Source organism: Bactrocera oleae, chromosome 2 (assembly GCF_042242935.1).
Source record: "Bactrocera oleae isolate idBacOlea1 chromosome 2, idBacOlea1, whole genome shotgun sequence".
Lineage (NCBI taxonomy): Eukaryota > Metazoa > Arthropoda > Insecta > Diptera > Tephritidae > Bactrocera > Bactrocera oleae.
The window spans coordinates 85,602,950-85,619,893 of record NC_091536.1 but is presented as its reverse complement, the minus strand read 5'-3'; the positions used below and the strand labels follow the sequence as shown (position 1 = coordinate 85,619,893).

Here is a 16,944-nt window from a genome sequence, read left to right as displayed (position 1 = left end):
TATGAATTTTTCATCAAAATAAATAGTTGTTAATAAAAATGACTATTTTCAAGTATAATTTTCATTAAAAAAAAACAATTCATTTAATTAAATAATGGTAAATACTTTTATTATCTTGTTCACACATTTTTTTAGCACAATTAGTTTACCTAACCTCAAATTTAATGCAAAAAACGTTTAACGACGTTAGGCCGCTCAGTAGTCGCGAAGCTATGTTCTTACTCTCGCGGAACTCGAGCGCGATAACAAAGAAAGCGCTGCAATTAAACGGCAAATTTGTACAACTCAGGTGAAGTCGAGTAATAACATACAATGCCTTGGTATTTTACGTAATTAAAAATTTATCAGTATCATAATACAAAGAGTGAAGAAGTAAAAATCATCCCATCTTTGTTTTGCTTATTTTTATCTCACTTTTTATAAAAACTTTAAATGCAGTAGATGATTAACAGATAAAATAAAAACCAGGAGAGAGTTGACATAAAATTTTTAGTAAGAGGAAAAAAAATTTGAAAGTTTCAAAAAAAAATTTTTATTTCAGCATCAAAATGTTCAATAATACAATTTTTCAATCGTTTGCAATGTAAAATATAAATATTTGGTGATTTAAATGACAATTTATAGTGAAATTAATTTATTTAACAATTTAACTTAAGAATTCCATACCACTTCAACTTAAAATCTCTGTATCTCAAAGAGTATTAATATTATCGATTTGGTGCCAAAGAAATTAAATTTCCTACAATTTCGTTATTTACAATTTTTCTGTAGCTAGTGTTGGTTACGAGATAATTCCAAAAAAACGCGAATTTCATGGAAAAATTAGGTTTGGGGGCCCGAACTACCTCGCAGGTGCAGGTTGTAACTTTACCGCAATGGAGACTTTTGTAGAGCGTTCAATTCTGAGGAATACCTAATAACGGGTGAGATAATCCCATCAACTGCCGCTGAGTTATAAAATTAAAAAGAAAAAAAATAATGTTTTACGTGTATTTTATATGGGAAATCTTTACAGGCCTAGGCCTAGTATTTAATATTAAAATTAAAGTCCCAAATTTTTAGGGAATTTTTTTTTTGGTATTTCCAACAAAATTTCACCATGGGATCGAAAAAACAAATAGTTAAAAAAAAAGGAAGTCTAATATAGTACATATATATAAATGATCAGGATGAAGAGACGTGTTGAAAACCGGGTGACTGTCTGTTCGTTTGTCGGTTTTTGCAAGATGTAATTTGAGTAAAAATTGAAATATCTTGATGAAACTTGGTACACATATTTCTGGACGCCGTCAGATGGTTGGTATTGCAGATGGGCGTAATCCGACCACAGCCACGTCCACAAACGGCATTAATCGCTTTACAATAAGATACAAGACTGTTATTTGGTATAACGAATCACATGAGAGGGGGGTATCTGCAGTTTAACATTTTAAAAATAGGCGTGGTCTTGAACTGTAATAGGTCTAATGTGCATATCTTCTAAAAGACTAAGGCTAAAATAATCGAATTCACTTAAGACAAATATTTTTAGCACCCCTATCAAGAGCGTGAAAATTGATGAAATCGGGTGATAACACCGCCCACTGCCCATGCATATAACGGTTTTGATTAAAACTACTAAAAGTGGGATAACTCATTGAATAAACCAGTCAGAGACGTTGAATTTAACACATAGGATGGTACTCCTTTGGTAAGCCAAAACAAAAATTGAACAAGGGGCTTGGCACCGCCAACGTTTTGGGGAAAACCCATGCCTCGGGACTTGCTCGATTAATTTAAACCAAATTCGATATGTAACGTTCTTTTAACATTTCTATGTTACAGTGCGAAAATGGGGGAAATCGAACTGCAACCACGCTTACTTCCCATATAACACAATTTTAAATTCCATCTGATCCTCTCATTTCCCAGCATGCAAATCAAGCACCAATAAACGTATCTGGATAAAACTTTGCACTAACAAAGCTTTTAAAGTATACCACCAAAAATTATCCAAATCGAACCAAAAAATCGGCCAATGTGTGAGATATATAATTGAAATTTAGAGAGGATCATTTCCTGATAATAGTATGTCTCTATGTCAAAACTGAGTTGAATCGGGTCAATACTTCCTCTAGCCCCCATATACCTAATATAAAGATTTTTGAACTTCCGGATGACTTTATACCGCATATATCGGCCAATATGTGAGTTATCTCAATGAAAATTAGAGAGCGTGTTTTAATCATAACGGTGTATCTTTGTGTCTAAAATGAATAAAGTTGGGCGAAAACTTGGCCTGGCCCCCATATAACTAATATCAGGATTTTCGAACTGACTTTACTCCATATGATTGATGATGTTATGTAAGGTATCTTAATGAAACCCTGGGAATATTTTATTAGTCTGTGGCATGTTAGTAGTGTGTGGTATTGGCAAAAATTGATAAAATCGGGTCAATACTATCCCCAACTCCCATATATTACTAATAATGATTTTCGATTTTTATATATATAAAATTGATTTAAAATATGTTCTCGAGTATAATTGAGCAATGTCAAAAATTAATGCAATCAGCCCGTAACTTTCTCTGTCGCCAATATACACCGTAAAATGATTTCCATCTTTCCATCTGTCTTTTAACCGTTTAGGTTGGTTAAAATTTGTGATATTTTAGTGAAATTAAGTGGGCAATTTTCCTTAAAAATTATGTGATTAAGCTCTGATTTATAATGGAATAAGTCTACCATATACCTTGATCTAAACTTCATATCTTTAATATATTGAATTCCGATCCTCTGGTCAACGTTCTCCACATCAACTCAATATATTATATTGGCCTCTTCGGTTGCCTTTATATGCGCTTATATCTCATTTGAAGATGATTTTAATATAATTTTCGCTAACGGAGAGTAAAATTTAGTTAAAAAATTAATTAAGTCTATGACCTATAATATAATTAAGTTAATATGATACCAAATTTGATTGTAATTCATCAATAAAGTTGAACGCTTTCGCTACATTTTTATACTCTCGCAACCTGTTGCTACAGAGTATAATAGCTTTGTTCACCTATCGGTTGTTTTTGTCACCTAAAACTAATCGAGTTAGATATAGGGTTATATATATATATAAATGATCAGGATGAAGAGACGAGTTGAAATCCGGGTGACTGTCTGTCCGTCCGTGCAAGCTGTGACTTGAGTAAAAATTGAGATATCTTTATGAAACTTGGTAGACATGTTTCTTGGTACCGTGAGACGGTTGGTATTGCAGATGGGCGTAATCGGACCACTGCCACATCCACAAAACGCCATTAATCAGAAACAAATAAATTACCATAACTAAGCTCCGCAATTAGATATAAGATTGTTATTTGGTACATATTTTTTTAAAGTGGACGTGGTCCCGCCTCTTATAGGTTTAATGTGCATATCTCCTAAACCGCTAATGTTATAATAACAAAATTCACTGGAAGCAAATTTTTTTAGAACCTCTACCCACAGTGTGAAAACAGTTTAAATCGGGTGGCAACTCCGCCCACTCCCCATATAACGGTACTGTTAAAAACTACTAAAAGCGCGATAAATCAAGCACTAAACACGCCAGAGACATTAAATTTTATCTCTGGGATGGTATGAGATGACTTTATAGGAACCGAGTTCAAAATTAGACAGTGGGCGTGGCACAGCCCACTTTTAGGTGAAAACCCATATCTTGAGATCTGCTTAACCGATTTCAACCAAATTCGGTACGTAACATTCTTTTCATATTGTATGTTATAGTGCGAAAATGGGCGAAATCGGATTACAACCACGCCTACTTCCCATATAACACCATTTTAAATTCCATCTGATTCTTTCAATTTCCACTATGCATATCAAGCGACAATGATTATATCGGGGTAAAACTTTACGTGAATAATACGTTTAAAGTATGCCACCTTGTGACCGAAAATTGTCTAAATCGAACCAAAACTGTTCAAGCCCCTAAGTACTAAATATGTAGACCCCAGTGCCTATAGTTGACCTTCTACCGAAAATATCAGCCAATCCACAAAGAAATCTCAAACGAGTATACCATTTGACTTTGCGAGAGTATAAAATGTTCGGTTACATCCGAACTTAGCCCTTCCTTACTTGTTAATATAAAGTTTTGCCAGCACCTGAAGGAATTTCCCGAGCTTTGATTCTTGCAAGTTGCGAGAGTATAAAATGTTCGATTACATTCGAACTAAGCCCTTCCTTACTTGTTTATATTATTAATAATATTAAAAAAGAAAATGTTATACAATGATTAAAAGAAAGGAATCAGTTGTAATTTTTCAATATTTTTGAAAATCTGTGCAAAAATCTTACTATAAGTAACGGAAACAAGAATAATATACATACATATTTGAGTAATAGGTGCCGTAATACACTTATGAGTAGATGCAAATACATATATTACTAATTTACATTATTTCTTGGTTTTACAAGTAATTAATTACTTATTCAATATTATATTATTATTTATATGTTGTATAAGAATGCTCACATATACTTGTCACATGTACTTGTCTAAACATACATATATGAGTGCGAACATATGTATTTGCATACGATGAAGTGGCCTCTAACTAGCTTTCAATATTGAAAAGGTTGCGTATACGACTGGTAGGACAAGTGCGAAACTGATGCAATACCATACTTGGAGTCTCGCTTGCTGTCACTAAAACAAAAAACATGCAAAAAGCTTAACTAACGCATACAAAGTTATTTTATTTTATTCCATTTAATTTCTTTGTATATCAACAACTAATTTATAGTAAAATATTTTATTCAAATATATGTATGTCTCGACTAAATGTAGTAGCAATTATTTATATGTGAGTATATTGATAAAGTGTCTGTAAGTTTACGCTGTGAGTAGGTGAGTTAGTTGGTATGCACGCAGGTGTATACATATATGTGTGTATGCATTATAACTACATGTAATAAAAGTGGACGGTTTGTTAATCAAGATATGGGTAATAAGTTGTCAGACTTTTTCGAATTTGCATGTACCGAAAGGAGACAAGAAAAATATTGTTGAATTAATTTTTAAATTATGCACAGTTATTTAATTCTCATATATACATATATATATATATATAAACTATTTAGTGGCGGTATGTTGTTTGTGTTAGAGTTAAGTTAACGCTTGTTAATCAATAATTTATAAATAAAAAATTATTTTTATTTTTATGTGTTCACTTGCGACAAACTTTTCGACCATAAACATTTTTATTATTCAACTTGATTGATATGCATATTGCAAAGTACGTACAAAAATATGTAGAATATTACATACTACTCGTCATAATAATGTTGTCGTAATGTTATATTTATGTGCTTTTGTTTTTTAATGAGTTGGAAACCACAAGACTTTCATAATTGGCGTAACTAAGATCAGTTAGAAGGACCACCGTCAAGGTTGTAATCGTATTGATTATTATTATGAGTCAGGAAAAAATGAAGGAAAAAGCAAAATAAACGAGCAGCTTTCTATTTTGAGTGCATTGAATTTATCGGACATATTAATAATGTGTGTGAAGTTTAGTTTCATTAAGAGATAATCTAATGGCAGGAACTAAATGCACATAACCTTCAACGAATTTTGTTTTTGTAAGCATATTTTTTTATATATATTTATATATATAAGCTTTATATTATATATTTTTTTGTATTTTTATTAATACGTATTATTTGTACTAAACTAAGCTAACCTTGAAATTTCAAAAAAATAAAAAAATAATAATATGCATAAGATCATCAAAACTAGTATTCTAATAATTTCAACAGTCTAACCTTTAATATATATTACAATTAATTAATCCTCATATATTTTACATTTCTTCTAAACGGAAGTATGAACATTAAGGCCATGAGCGTACGCATGCGTACTCACAACTTTTGGCTATTTGGATATCAGTTATAGATAATTGCCGCTTAATCTCTATATTAGTATGTCGGAAGTAATCAACAAAGTAAATCAACTTTCACGAGCTTTATAAATATGCAATAAGTTTATATAAACAGTGTTATATTATATTATTACATGCTCACATACAATTTAATTTTTGCGATTATGAGTGCGACATCAGGTTGTATTAGAGATCTAATAAATTTTTATTGAAAATTTTAAGCAAAAAAAAAAAAATAATAATAATCGTCGTTTATCTATTGTTGATCAAATTTAGTTATTGCTTAATTGTTTGTATTTTTAAATCCAATATGTTAATAACATTCAATAAGATTAATAAAATTCAAAGAAAAAGAAGGATTATTAAAGCGAATTAAACAGTTGTAATGAAAATATTAATAATATTGATATATTTAATTTATTACGGTTATTTTTTTAATCTGACAACAAAAAAAATATGTTTTTCAGATTTTTTAAAATAATAGGGATAACTAATTAAAATTATTTGCTTTTTAAAACAACATTATTTTTTAACATTATCAGTCTGAAAATGGTGCCTGAGCAGATTTATCGTAATAGTTCTTGAAATGAAAAATGTATTAGAACTAGTCCAACTGGCATCTACGTAGGATCAAATAAATTAAAATGAGTCCAAGTCGGCTAAAATTCCCTTATGGGTATGTAAGTGGCACACCTAAAAGAGGTGATTTTTTAAGTTTTTTATAAGAAGCTGCACACATTTTTTGGAAATTCGGAAGATATATTAATACATAATTGGTGAATATATACAAAAAATTATATTTTTAGCAAGCTATTCGCAATTTCCGAAGTGAATGAGCCGATTGAACTGGGTGGTTACACTTTAGAGGACCATAACTCAAAAAATATTTGAAATATTTATTTTAAATTCTAGTATGTTATTTTTTCGAAACTCCAAACTAGATGTGTGCACTTAACGATACTGGCAATATCTCAGCCTTTAAATGTAGCTGTTATTATATTAGGTCTGTTCTTGGGGTTTTTATAGATTTTAGCTTAGATTGCTTAAAAATTCTTAAAAAAATGTTCACGCTGCACATTTAAAGTTGCTTATCTTTTAGACAATCTTGCTCGATAAGAGTTTGTGTTGTTGATTTTCTTGCACTATTTTGCTTATTTGTATCAGTTAAAATCGCCAATCGACAATTTCGAATCCGTTTTCAAATTAGGCTTATTGTTCGTATTTTAAAAGGGTCTGTTCATATAATTAAGCCCACTTGACTTGCAACTTTAAGAATTTAGTATTAATAATTGTTGAGATTATAATATAGTTGGTTGATTGGTTGAAAAAGGAGACGCAGAAACGCCGTAGGTGGCCGTCTTCCGTTATGCCAGCAATTTTGTATGAAAAACTGAATTGCAGTCATATACAATAATTTGAAGCAATCTTCATCGTATGGATTGATACAGAAGAAGCACACTCCTATCTCTATTTTACGCTTTGGTCCATCGGTGAATACATAGATTCCGCGTTGGAGCTGCCCATTGGTCCATTCTTTTTTGCTGGGGAATGAAAACGTCGCGTTTAACTACCCATGGATCTCCTTTTCTCGTTCGCATGGCCAAATTTGCCCGAGTTCTGTAATAAGGTTCGAATGACTGATGATTAAGAGGTTTTACTGAAATCAATTCAATTCTAAATAGCTGAGAGCGTGAAGTACATGATTATCAAGTGCATCAAAGTCTCGAAGCACCTTCTAATATAATATGAAGCTAGAAACACAGCAAGCAATATATACATATAAATATCTAATGTATATGTTAAATATTAGTTTCAATGAAATATGCATTATTTTTAATAAATAAATTTTTCTTTTGTGATGAATATCAAAGCTGGACATCAGCTTATGTAGTATTTCCATACAACTACAAATATTCATGTCATAAGCCCAAGCAGAGAGTTGATGTGTTCAATACTAAAATAACTTCAGTAATCGTACAACAACATAACTGTGCTTTATTTAATTAATAGTTTAAACGGATGTGCAGCCTTGAGTTAAATTAATTTTTATGCGATTAAATTATATATTCTTCATTTTCCTGTCCATCAGGCTAATGGACAGCTGCCATAGTTACATTGCACATCAAACACTTGATTTTATGACGTTTTGAAAGAAGCATGTACACGTAGATTTTACACTCCATACATGCATATGATATAAACAACAAAAGTTTGACGCATACATCCTTGACAGGTATTTATATGTACTGAAGTTTATGGTGAGGAGTGTACTGAAAATTCTGCTGAAACCAATAAATTACGAGCGTATAGCCTTGAGTCTAGTAAATTATTTTATAATTAAAATGCGATAACTTGTCCAACTAAAGGAGACTGATAGTAGCATTTTTTAATTAAATGAAAACGGCCATGGTAGAGATTTTCGATTCTATAATGCAACGTCTATAAAAAGCTATTTTGCACTTATCAATGTCTACCTTTGTATGCTTGTAGGCATATATGTACGAATATCTGTATTTGTTATTATATAATTATAGAATTTCACACATACTGCTCGGTTTTAGTTCATTGCTCCACAGCTGTTGGCTAGAAAAGACCAATCATCTCATTGTTGGGGAAGTTAATTCGTTATCCAATGTTAAGCTGCATAATTACGACAACATGCAGGCGCTTATATATATATTTAATATAAACATTTAGGTATATACTATTTAATAGGATAAATATGTATAAAAGCTGAGCACTAAGTATGCCAGCGCAAATGAAGTGTGAATACACCAACAAAGGCAATGCGCAAGAGAACTGTGATTTATTTGAAATAGTCCGATATGTGCATGTCTAAATGTCTTAATGGTTAGATGTACATATACATACATACATACATACAGTCATGCGTGTGAGTTCTAAATGCTGGCTTTGATAAACATACAAACATGTGTAATTATAATACATACAACTATACATAAATGCTGGGTTTCCTCTTGGCCTAACTTGATTGTGATAGACTTCAAAGGTCAATTAAAAGCGTATTATATATCTTTTTATTTTCTTTATTTGCATATAAGGTATTTATCTATAAAATTGATTGTTATGACAACGCCGCTGACCTTCTTGCCATACTTATGCTTAAGCTTGCAATTTAGAATGGGCTTTAAAAATTATAACTTCAAACTTTACATATGCATATGTACACAATTATAAATATATACATATGAGTACATTTGTGTGTATTCACTTTAAATACACAATGACACGGAGAACAAAGACGTTTTATTCGCTTGCTTAATTATTGTCAAAATCTGTTTGGTCGCTGCGGCTTTGTGATTTATTTATATACGTACGTATGTATTGAAGTATATAGAATACAGCAAAAGCAAAATTTATTTGATATGATCAAGTTCTTACGCTTACATATGTATATGCAAGTTGATAACAATTTAAAATTCAAAAGTTGTACTAACAAACGAGGTAAGAGGTGCGAATCGGGGTACTTAAGCGAGTTCGATTTCGACCAAAATGAAGTGGAATAAAAGAAGATGAACATTGTGTTTTTGAAAATTATACACAAGTTAGCTTTTATGAATGAAAGTCTTTTTTTTTAATATTATTGCATCTCAGATGTAAGAAAATGTGTCTAAGTAATTGATTAGAAGAAATACTATGTACTAAAAATTCATATATTGATTAATTTTATTTATAGACTCTTATATATATAACTTCGATCTTCGCGTTGGATGTCTATTCTGAACATTGCTAATTTCAATTTTCAATTAGATAACCCTAAATTCTGAGCTGGTTTGCATTGAAATAACATTCGATTAGTCGGTTTTCAATTTCTCCAATATTTAAAAATAAAAGTCATATTTTTTAATGCTATGACATCCGCCATAGTTGGTTAACTGTGAATAACGGAAAATCTTTAATTTTTTATGGCTAGATGGTATTTAAATATGGTGGCTAATAATAAGTTATTTTTTGGTTTTATAGTAATCAATTAATTAATAATATTATTTATATTTAGCAGTTGACTAATTATAATTACTTCATAATTTTTAAATTTCACCTACTATTTTCGAAAAAGTTTCAGTTGGTTTCTGATATTCTTCGTATGTATCTAAGGTACTTTATGAGTGTTAATGGTAAATGTATTATAATGTATTGGAAGTATAATATATTCGTGCGATTTGCCAAGTAAATTAATTGATTATTATTCAATTCTTCCAATATTCCGAACTAGTACTTCTTTTTCAGTATACATACATATGTCATTCATTCGAAGTGTAAACAACAATAATTTATTTTCCTTCAAATATGTCTAACATTGTGCCTTAAAAATGTTATTTACGAAACCTGGCCAACTAGCTAAATTAACGGCGAAGCCGAATATCCATAACGCCAATGTTAAACGCAAAATGTTTTGTATTTGGTAAGATGGGGGGTGTTTAATTAAGAGATCCTTAAACTGGGGGAAACCATTAAAAGAGAACGCTACCAAAAACAACTCTTCAAATTGAAGTGAGCGGTTGCCGAAAAACGCTCGAAATTTCATCAATATAAGATTTTCCTCTGCCGCCTTATAGGCCAGACCTTGCCCTTCTGATTAACATTTGTTCTAAACGATGTAGTACGCTCTCACTGGAAAGCGATTCACATCAGAACAGGGTATCAAAAATTGATTTGATTTATTCTTGGCCGCAAAGCCGATGCAGGATCCACAAATTGCGGAAGGCAATCCGTTCAATATCATGTTTAACATATGTAGGTAAAAGTAGTACACATAAATCAATATATATAGCGCACATCTTCATAACGTTGTTATGTTAAATAAAGGAACTCAATAATAACGCAGCAGTTAGCGTTTTGGAATTTCAAAACAGTTTCATTTGCAGCTCATAAATAACTAGGCTTAATATAACAGCCATATTAATAATTTTAACAACAAAAGAAAATTTAATTTTTGCTAGTGCCATCAAACTGTACTAGTTTAATATGATCTTCTTTTTATTTCGTTGCTCATACTTACGTAGGTGCCATTATTGTTTTGCTGTAAATTGATTTAGTTTAATACGATTAAGAAGCCAAAATTGTTTGCCAAATTTTTGCAATTACAAAAAGATATTCAATAAAATGCAGTGACTGCACAAGGACGTAAAAATTTGTGTTGAAATTTTATTACATTCCTACATACAGACATATTCACTATATACATATATAGAAATATATGTGCAGAAGTTCAGTGAGCCAGTGTTCGTTTGAACAAACATAATGCAATTAACAAAAGCGACACCGGTGCCTACAAGGAAAACGAACAAATTGGCATTTATTATTAAAAAAAAAATAAGCAAAAAAACGTACGTGAGTGGCGTCTTGAGCGTGAAATTGGTAAACGGTAAGTTCAGGCGCATGCGTGCCAATGCTGTTCATTGCATTTTGACATGCATATTCATATGCCGTTGCACGCCCGGTGAGAAAAACAGCGGTGTATCGTTATGTAAATGATATCATGGCACTGAAATCTCATTGGTTGCCATTGCATTTCGAAATACCGCTACCACTATATGACATAGGTACTCAAGTTTTTGGTTAAACCTGTATAATATAATTTTTAACATTTATATACATATGTACATACATATGTATAAATAAAGGAAGTTAATGCTGGGACACAACAATGTACACTGTACTGTTATGCAAGTGCATATATCGAACTTACACATATACATACATACATATACATACATACATATATATACATATAAGTATTTATAAAACAGCATTCCGTGTACATATTATTATGAAAGTGTGGAGTTTGAGCAAATTTTACGTTAAACCATACAAAGATTATTCTTGGCAACGCTTTAATGCATTACATAACGGTTGAACTCCTAAGAATGGGGCTTGGCATAACACGACGTATGTATGTAAAAATGTATTTGTATTCTTTAGCGATTTTTAAAGCTTGCCACTAACAGTTAATGGACGTCTGAACAATTGTGTATCCACAAGATATCTGTAAGCAGGCTTATTAACTCGCATTTATGTAAAAACGTAGTAAGTGTATGAGTGTATGTGTAATATAATATAATTATATGCGCCACTTTTTTAGTGGAAACTACCGCTCGAATTTCGTGGCTAAACTTGAATGTAACGTAAGCAAAGAAAAAAAAACTGAAACTGAAAAAGGGCAACAAATTGCATTCTGCGGTGTTCGCCGTTCATTGTTCACTGCTTCCGATGATGAGGTGAAATCTTGTCATTGAATTAAGCTGCAACCGTAAAATCAGCGGTTCTTGCTGCTGTCAGCAGTTAATATACAGCGTGTTTGTTATTAAATTATGCATACACTAGGTACTAAGTGAAACAAACAAGCGTGCACACTTACATACGTACATATATATGTATTTAACGCTCTTACAATTATAGATGACGGTTTTACGTACTCATAACCATTATTCAAGGTCAATTTGATTTTTCGCCAATTGGTCAGTGCGCCGTATGGCGCCTTTTTATTATTTCTGCTTTTAATGCATTTGCTTCTAATGTTTTTTTTTGTTTTTTTTCAGTCTTTATTGACGCTCTTCTATTTTCATAAATGCAGACTCAATTTACTGCCTATATGCATAGCTCGCCACATACACATCAGTAATGGTTTATTAACAATGTTATGGCCGATAATTACTTTACTGTCTTATGTGCTAAGCTGAGCAGTAGAATGATTAATTCTAATGTTTTATGATTACATTCTCGCCATTCGAATACGAGTTTTACAGAGTTACACAATCAGCTATAATACCCTTCACAAATAAAAAAAAGTTTCCATACAAGAACCTTACTTTGGTGGGTTAGTTTGAATGACAGTATATGCTATTATGGTCCGATCTGAGAAATATTTTCGGAGATTATAGCGCATTGTCTCGTACAATAATCCACGACAAATCATAAATACAAGGTGCGTTTCAAAGTAAACAGGAACAACAGAACAAATGGTTTCATTGGCAAAATCAATTATTCAAAATAGTCTCCTTCTGCTTAAATACAGCTTTGTGCACGGTCCACAATCATGTCGAACGAGTATTTTAGTGTTAGTGCCCGGTATGGCCGCCAGTATGCCGGTGCAAGCCTTTTGAATGGCCTCCACGTCTGCATACCGCTTTCCTTTCATCGGCAAATGCATTATTCCGAAAAGGTAGAAGTCGCACGGTGCCATATCAGATGAATACGGGGAGTGGTTGATTGTTAAAATGTGACTTTTGGTCAAATAATCGGCCCAAAGTGTCGATCGATGAGACGGCGCATTATCGTGCAACAAACGCCAACTTCCATCTTCGCGATATTCGGGCTGAACACGTCGAATACGGCGCACCAAACGCTTCAAAACTCCAAGGTAGAATACCGCATTAACGTTTTGGCCGGGTGGAATAAGTTCTTTGTGGGCAATACCCTTGGAATCCTAAAAACAAATCATTGTCTTCACTTTTGACTTCTCCAGGCGCAATTTTTTGGGTTTCGGCTCATTTCTCATTTATGTCCTCACGACCACTTTGAAAACGTTGAAACCACTCATGCACTCTGCTACGGGATAGGCAATCATCGCCATAAACTTGTTTCATCAATTGAAACGTTTTGGTAAAAGTTTTACCAATTTAAAAAAAATTTAATGTTGGATCTTTGTTCGGAGCTCAATTTCGCACCGATGACAAAAACATAGTGACACTTAAAACGCAATAACTTCACTTTCAATAGATGAAATGTCATGAAATTTTTACTGGAAGTCGATAAAGGATAGCAGATTCTAACGCACTAGTCGACATATAGGTGATGCTACTAGAGTTTACTTTGTTACTATTTTAATGTTTACTTTGGAACGCACCTTGTATATCTTGTCAAATAAAATACTTTTCAATGCAAGGACTTAGTTTCGATCGACCAGTGTGTATGGATGTTATATCCTATAAAGATGTGATATCGGCGGTTCCGGCAAATAAGAAGCTTGAGAAAAGGATGTGTGCGAAATTCGGATCAATATCTCAAAAAATGAGGGACGAGTTGCTGTGTATATAGACAGACGGACAGAGGTAGGTAGTGGCTAAATTGATCTTTACTCGATATTAGGCTTTCATGAAAGCTTCCTAACTAGGACGAGCACTAAATACTTCACTGTATCCACAGGTTGCAGGCGGATACTTCCTATCCGTACAGTGGTGTCTCCGGGATCTTGTATCTCCTAGTAAATAAAACCATTTGAGTGTTATTCGAGTTAAAGTCGAGGCTACTTACGTCCGCCCAATTAGTTACGACGTTGAGATACCCTTCCGTCAACTCGTACAAGGTACTCAAAACTCTACAACACGTACAAATTAAATATATAAAAAAGTAGTAATAAATTCCAAACACCCAACCCTCCTCTATTGCACCTTTTCGGTCTCTACCACGTGCATTTAAAAACCGTTAATTAGGTAGCTTAATCTGTGAAAAAATATATTCTGGCAATAATAATGACGCCCGCAAACTGACGGTCACATCATTTAAAACAATCTATAAAAAAAAACAATCGTACACAATAACTATGAAACAACGTGCATGCCAACAAAATAGAGAAGACATTACAAAAGAAGCAAGTGCTTCCGAATTACCAGCAATCAAAGGTTGCACGACACAATTCATATTTCCTACAAGCGATGCTGCTGTGCAATTGTCTGTGCGTTGTGCTGTTCTCGCTGCCAGCACACACACACATATACATACAAATATTGCCATTCAAATACACTTACCCAGCTATGCTTAAATGTAATACGTTTTGATTTGTTTAATTTGGTTAAGCGAACATAATTTGTTATGAACGAATGTGATCGTGCACATGAGTAGCCCTGGAACGCTGGTAAATGTGCGTCAGTATTAATTGAAATGATTGTTGTAAAAATGTAAAATGTCAATTTTGTGAAAATTTATAATTGAAGTTCAAAAATTCCAACTATTGTCAGGTTGAAAAAAAATTGTTTACAGAAACTTTACTCAGCTACATATATACGTATGAATATTACAATATAAGCACATACATACTCATGTAATTTACGTTGTAACTGATTGTTTCCAAGAAAAAAATTGTTCACTTACCAGTGGAAAGTAGAATTATAAAGAAATATTATTTAAAAAATTTTCTTTAACGCTCTAGTGACAGTTGGATAATTATTTACAATCACGCTTCCAACCCACCATTTAGTAATCTGTACACGTCAACTGTACCAGATTTTAACATATTCCACATAAAAGATTTTAAAAAAGCTTATTAATAGAATTTTTGAAAATTTCCACCATACCAGCAATACTAGCTATAGTATATGACAGTTATGAATAGCAGAATATAGCTTAAAATCAAAATTTTCGGCCAGTGATTGGTATTTTTAGTTTCGAAAGTAAAGTACAAAATACTAATAATTTACGTGATGCAACGTCAGAGAACAATAACATAACCTTGAATATGTAAGAATTGTGGTACTTATTCAACAGTAATCGTTTAATACGTCACGTATGACTTGAGATTGAATTTGTGAAAGGACAATTTGATTATTAGTAAAGTACAAATGTATGAGTATGTGTAGAGTAATTGTTCAGTTTACTGTTCACTTAAATATCATAAAATTCGTTTGCTTGTCAATATTCATGTACATACATATATGTATGTTATATAGAGGCAATTACATATGTAGATAATCGCTCAAGTAATTTTCCAATACTACTAGCGTATAGCTAGTGTTATTTTAAGCACTAGTTAGTAGTTACTTTTTTGCCATCAAAAAAAAAAATTAAAAAAAAAAATAGAATATCTTTCCTGCAAAACCGCAATACTTTCTGCAATGTTGTACTATATATGTACATATACACACATACATGCTTATATTCTTACACCTTTCATACAAAAAAATACAATTATCTATAAATAACTGAAATAATGTTTTTCTTTTCCATTTACAAAACTATTCCATACGATTATTGTTGTTATGTAGTTGTTGTTTTTGTAAATACATATATGCACACATATGAATTCTTTCAACTTTATTCCCGTAAAATACGACTACGTCCACATATACATACATTTTCAGACAAGTGTTGTTTTAACTACACTGTAAACACATTTGAAAGATAATAATCATAACAATAACAACAAAATTCCAATCACAGTTAGAATGCTGCATTTATGGCGCTTTCAAGTTAAAAAAATGGTAGAAAACTAAAAATTTAATATTCATAGGTAGATGTCAGCAATGGGCGTACCTGTATGTGTTTAACACTATTTTACGACGCACTCATATGCATGCACTACATACATATACATGCTAATAGGCGCAAGCGCTGATTAGAGCGGCCAATCAAGTTGGGGTGATTTAACGGTTGTAGGACGCGAAGTCATTAAATGCATAGATGCATGGGTGGGAAAGCATACACGCATACATACATACACATATGTATACTTATTCATTCTAATGCATATATGGTGTTTCAATAGGTTTGCAAACATTTTTAAAACCAAATTAACTTTTTATAGATGGCAAGTTTTGTTAATTTCAGCAAATTCTATTCTGAAACGCCCGGGGTGAAAGAACTTTTATTGAATCTTAACATTTTATTTGACTCGGACTGGCGAAAAGGAAAAACTATATTTTCACGTATTTTAATACAGATTTTTACTATCGCCTGCAAAATAGATCTTTAAGTCAATACAAGCACGTCGAAGCTCAATACAAACACAGTTTTGACCTCATACTCATTACTCCACGCCTTGTCATCAGTAACGCGCTTGCATTCTCTACTCGACATCGTTTTTGCAAAAGATTCAGGTCTGTTGGTACAACTTTAGCATTGACACACTTCATACCCAAAAAATTAAGCAAAATATGTTGAGCCGATCCATAAGAGATGTTGAGATCCTCTGCTATTTCTCTGATGCCAGCACGCCGATTTTCAAGCACTGTTTTTTTTAACTTGTTCTATGTTATCGTCATTCACAGAGGTGGATCGACACCTTC

The 16,944-nt window shown here is 32.3% G+C and overlaps 1 protein-coding gene across 2 annotated transcripts in view; it reads right to left on the bottom strand.

The window, feature by feature from the left end:
• Positions 1 to 16,944, bottom strand: part of e (nonribosomal peptide synthetase ebony) — a 28,398-nt gene that overhangs the window by 5,792 nt on the left and 5,662 nt on the right. Inside the window, exon 1 of one of the 2 annotated variants that reach the window (XM_014234267.3) lies at positions 14,692 to 14,797. The exons of the other annotated variant lie outside the window; for it this stretch is intronic. The gene's annotated coding sequence lies outside the window, so the exon portion shown is untranslated. Of the gene's footprint in view, positions 1 to 14,691; positions 14,798 to 16,944 lie in introns of those variants that run through there. 2 annotated transcript variants of the gene reach the window in all.